The sequence below is a fragment of the Natrix helvetica genome (genome assembly GCF_964273705.1).
Source record: "Natrix helvetica genome assembly, chromosome: Z".
NCBI lineage: Eukaryota > Metazoa > Chordata > Lepidosauria > Squamata > Natricidae > Natrix > Natrix helvetica.
In genome coordinates, this window is record NC_138554.1 from 5364398 (window position 1) to 5370533 (window position 6136).

Sequence of the window (6136 nt, forward strand, 5' to 3'; positions counted from 1 at the left end):
GCTTTGAATTAAGCGGGTACCTTGAAGAAACATAACTTTGAGTTTCAAATAATACTGATTTCGTTGTTGTCTTAGGTGACATCTGTGAAAAAAATTCGGGTGCTCAGGCATGAAAATGTGCCGCTCAAACACTATACTTTTCTGCTCACATCGAAAAAAAATTAGAGGGAACATTGCTTCCGGGTCTGTTTTGGCAGGTCACTGCGTGGTGTGGCTCTCTGACTCTCACAGTTTAAAATTTTGGCTCTTTTTGTCGAACTTGTTCGCCACCCCTGGTATAGGTGGTACCTTGCTGAACAGTAGTAGCTGTGAAAGGGATCTTGGAGTCCTAGTGGACAACCATTTAAATAGGAGCCAGCCGTGTGCAGCAGCTGCCAAAAAAGCCAACAGAGTTCTAGGCTGCATCAACAGAGGGATAGAATCAAGATCACGTGAAGTGTTAATACCACTTTATAAGGCCTTGGTAAGGCCACACTTGGAATACTGCATTCAGTTTTGGTCACCACGATGTAGAAAAGATGTGGAGACTCTAGAAAGAGTGCAAAAAAGAGCAACAAAGATTATTAGGGGACTGGAGCTAAAACATATGAAGAACGGTTGCAGGAACTGGGTATGTTTAGCTTAAGAGAAAGAAGGACTAGGGGAGACATGATAGCAGAGTTCCAATATCTCAGGGGTTGCCACAAAGAAGAGGGAGTCAAACTATTCTCCAAGGCACCTGAGGGTAGAACAAGAAGCAATGGGTGGAAACTAATCAAGGAGAGAAGCAACTTAGAACTGAGGAGAAACTTCCTGACAGTTAGAACAATTAATCAGTGGAACAGAAGTTGCCTCCAGAAGTTGTGAATGCCCCAACACTGGAAGTCTTTAAGATGTTGTATAGCCATTTGTCTGGAACTGTATAGGGTTTCGTGCCTAGGCAGGGGGTTGGACTAGAAGACCTCCAAGGTCCCTTCCAACTCTGCTATTGTATTGTATTGTATTGTATTGTATTGTATTGTATTGTATTGTATTGTATTGTATTGCATTGCATTGCATTGCATTGCATTGAATAGAGATAAAGTACATTTACTAGATATGAAGTGAAAGCAGCAAAAACGAAAGCAAGATCTGAGCCAGTAAGGTGGGAACATGTACATATCAAACGTTTCCCCAGCACCCTCCCCCCAAATTCCCCAACCCATTGTCCAATCTGCAACTCCGTAAGATGTCATGTGGGGTGCATCTTCAAACAGCCTCATCAAGTTGGTATGAGAGGCGGTTGGCCTTGACCAAGTCCAAACATCAGCCACCAGCATGCGCAGAAGAAGGTGAGAACAAGAATCCTCCAGTACAATATAATTCCCTTCCCCAATGCCATACCCCCACCCTCCCCGTTCCTATGGCAGCCGATAGTAAGCAAGCGTAGCAGAGGCTGACGAAACTGCTATCATGTCACCCCCAGCACTTCTTTTCATTTAACTTTTGTTAAACATTTCAATGACGAATTCCTTTTAAAAAAAAGTTATTCTGGGAGACGTTACTCTAAGAATTCAAATGCTTTCATGGTCTGAATGTTGATCTGCTGCATGGAAGAGAAAATCCCCTGTCAGACTCAGTTTCCTGTTTTTGCTCAGAAGAGAAGGCAAAATCAGTCGCTGTGTCTCTCTCGCACAGTAATACACAGCAGTGTCAGAAGCTGACAAGGAGTTCAGCTGAAGGGAATATTCATTCTTGGAGTTGTCTGAAGAAATGGTGGTGCGGCTTTGAAGAGAAGATGAATACGATTTTTCCCCCCTATAGGGGTAGATTCTGGCTATCCATTCTAAGCCTTTCCCGGGAGGCTGACGGACCCAGTGCCAAGCATAGCTACTATCAGTGATGGAGACACCAGTAACTTTACAGACCAAATTGAGATTTTGACCTGGTCTTACAGTTTCTGGCCCCGACGACACAAGTTGAACGTCAGACAGGGACCCTAGAGAAGTAAGAGAAATAAAAATTAGAATTCACATACATCGGAGAAAGAAATCATATTGTTGCTTTCGATAAAATTGTGTCCTCACATTTTGGCATGGCTATGAGAAAAAAGAAAAACAGACAGTAATTCATAATGGTTCCTTAAAAAAATTCCTCCAATTTCACGTGTACACTTTGAGGAAAATGTGGCTATCAAAAAGAGAGTTCTGCTTTTAAAGAAGAAGACCTCATGATATTTACATAAATCAGTGGGCTATAAAATAGCTCTTAGAAAGAAAGATGAGCTTGTATTCTTTAGGAGATTCTGTAGGTAACCTCCCTCCCTTCCTCTCCCTCCCTCCGTCCCTCTTTTCCCACCTTCATATCGCAATAGAAACGATTTCTCATCCTTCTAGAACAAGTCAGTTTTTCAGTCTTACATCAGCCATACATATCTTTGGGCAAACTTCTCAATACCCATTGCTTATTTATTGCTTTATTTATTTATTGCTTCATTTATTTATTGCTTTATTTATTTATTTATTGCTTCATTTATTTATTGCTTTATTTATTAATTGCTTTATCTATTTATTTATTGCTTTATTTCTTATTGCTATATTTCTTATTGCTATATTTCTTATTGCTTTATTTATTTATTGCTTTATTTATATATTGCTTTATTGCCTTATTTATTTATTTATTGCTTTATTTCTTTTGCTATTATTTTTTATTTGACATTTTCCAAACATTAAAGTCGCAATTACAATTTTACAGCTTTCTGTTATCGGTATTTCTTTTTTCTGATTTCGGGTTTCCCATTTTGCATTCTATTATTGTGTACATATTCTTCTTCTTGTTTCATAGTTTCTCATTTTCACAATATATATATCTATATACAATATTTCCATCTCTATTGCTTTCTAAATATACGCCATCTCTTTTTCATTGTGTTTCCTATGTGTTCCTTAGGCATTGAGTTTACACCTCTTTTCAAGCCAGTTATACCACCTGTTCCATATCTTGTAGCACTCTGTTTCCTCTCTATCTCTTAGTTCCCTCCTTAGTTTGTCCATTTCTGAGCATTCTTATACATTTTTTAATGATTTCTGCATTTGATGGAATGGTTTTTAGTTTCCAACTTTGGGCTTATGAAATTCTGGCAGCAGTGATTATATAAAGCGTTAAATATTGGTTATCCTTACTAATATTTTATTATTATTATTATTTCTAGAAGAAACAGCTCAGGGTTCATGTCAAAGTTTTGTTCTATTATTTCTTCTAACCATTTTTGGATTTTGGTGCAGAATTCTTTGGCTTTCGGACACGTCCACCACATACGATAGAAGGTCCCCTTTTGGTGATTACATTTCCAACAGTTTGGGAACATTTTGGCCAATCTCGCCAGGGGTAAATGCCACCTATAAAACATTTTGTAAATGTTTTCCTGATAGGATGCAGACATTGTTAATTTATATTTTCCCCCCATACTTTTTCCCAGTGCTCCAATTCAATATTATACCTGAAGTTTTTAGCCGAAATTATCATTGTTTCCTTCACGGTTTCCTCCTCCATTTTGAATTTTAAGAGACAATTGTATGTTTTTGTAATCATTTTTTTGCATGATTCACTTAACTAGAATAGAATAACAGAGTTGCAAGGCACGTTAGAGGTCTTCTAGTCAACCCCCTTCCATAGTCAGGAAACCGTACATTCTTTGAGAGAAATGGTTATCCAACATCTTCTTAAAAGCTTCCAGTCATGGAGCATTCACAACTTCTGGAGGCAAGTTGCTCCACTGGTTAATTGTCCTCACTTTTAGGAAGTTTCTCCTTAGTTCTAGGCTGCTTCTCTCCTTGATCAGTTTCCACCCATTGCTTCTTGTCCTGCCCTCAGGTGCTTTGGAGAATAGCTCGACCTCCTCTTCTTTGTGCCTTCATCTCAAATATTGGAACACTGCTATCATGTCACTCTTAATCCTTCTTTTCATCAGACTAGACATACCTAGTTCCAGTTTTTTTTAAAATATGTCTTATGCTCCTGTCCCCTAATCATCTTTATTACTCCTCTCTGCACTCTTTCTCAACGTCTTTTTTATACCAAGGTCATACAATGGGGCAGACCTCACTTAACAAATGTCTCATTTAACAACAGACATTTGAGACTCAATTATGGCCCTAAGGACTATCAGTACATAGCATTGTTTGGAATTATGTTAATATGAACAGCAAGTCTATGAATTTAGAGAAGTAGATGTGAGAAATCCTGTGGAAAGCACCATATTGTGAATTGATGATTTCACAGTAGTGTTTTGAGAAATGAGTCTAGCCCTTCTTTTTGTTTGAGCTTTCAGATAGCAAGAGACTGCTGTTAAATCTGTGGATTACTTCAGATAGTTTCCTTTCAATTTCACTTCTCTGAATGTTGATTTATTATATGGAACACAAATCAGTCAGAATCAGTTTCCTGTTTTTGTTCACAAGAGAAGGCAAAATCAGTCAGTGTGCCTTTCGCACAATAATACACAGCTGTGTCAGAAGCTGACAAAGAGTTCAGCTGAAGGGAATATTCATTCTTGGAGTTGTCTGAAGAAATGGTGGTGCGGCTTTGAAAATAAGAGGTGTACCATTTCCCCCCATTATGTGGGTAGATTTTGGCTATCCATTCTAAGCCTTTCCCTGGAGGCTGACGGACCCAGTTCCAATCATAGCGACCATCAGTGATGGAAACACCAGTAACTTTACAGAGGAAATTGAGATTTTGACCTGGTTTTACAGTTCCTGGCCCCGATGATACAAGTTGAACCTCAGACAGGGACCCTGGAGAAGTAAGAGAAATAAAAATTAGAATTCACGTACATCGGAGAAAGAAATCATATTGTTGCTTTCTGTGAAATTGTACTCACATTTTGGCATGGCTACGAGGAAATGGAAAAACAGACAGTAACTCATCATGGTCCCTTAAACCAATTTCCTCCAGTTCAACCTGTACACTTTCAAGAAAATGTGGCAATCAAACAGAGATTTCTGCTTTTAACGTAGAAGACCTTACGATATTTGCATAAATCAGTGGACTATAAAGTAGCTCTTAGAAAGCAAGGTGAGCTTGCATTCTTTAGGAGATTCTGCAGGAAGCCTCCTTCCCTCCCTCCCTCCCTTCCCTCTCTTCCCTCCCTCTCTCCTTTCCTCTCTCCCTCCCTCCCTTCCCTCCTTAATTAGATCACAATACAAAACCATTTCTCATCCTTGTAGAACATGTCAGCTTTTCAGTGTTATATCAGCCATCCATATCTTTGGGCAAACTTCTCCATATCCATTGCTTTCTTTATTGCATCATTTAATTATTGCTTTATTTAGTATTACTTTATTTATTTATTTATTTATTTATTTATTTATTTATTTATTTATTTATTTATTTATTTATTTATTTATTTATTTATTTATTTATTTATTTATGACTTTATTGATTGATTGATTGCTGTCCACTCAGCTAAGTGACTCTGGGGTGTTTTCAACTGTAAAATAACACCATATAAACATATTAATAAAAACATAGCCCAAAAGCTGGATGAAAAACAAGCTAAAAACTTCCTGGAAAAGTAAATCAAATTAAAATTTAAGGCAAGGAAGTTAACAGGATAGGTATCCTCTTGATACCAACCATCCTCATAGCTGCAACATACTTTTAGGTCCCCATGTTAAAAGTTAGGTCTTAACGTATTTGGGAAAATTGGAAGAATGGGGAGGATTGTTTCAGCTCTCTGGATAACATATTCCATAAAGTGAGGGGGACGAGCCCTCCTTCTGGATCCAGTCAGTCAAAACTCCATAACCAATGGATATGCAGCATGCCCTCCTTGTTTGTCTTGGGTGCAAAAGGAAGATATAATTGGGGCAAGATTCATCAGATATCCCGGTCCTATTCCATGAAGAGTTTTAAAGGCAATATCCAATCCATTGTGTTGGACTTGTGAATGTTTCATTGGATGTAGAAGAATCTCAACATTATTTTTGTATCGTGGCAACCAAAGGTCATAATATGGGGCAGACCTCACTCAACAAATGTCTCGCTTAACAACAGCGATTTGGGGCTCAATTATGGTCCTAAGGACTACCTGTAATTAGCATGGTTTGGAATTATGCTAATATGAACTGCAAGTCTATGAATTTAGAGAAGTAGATGTGAGAAATCCTGTGGAAAG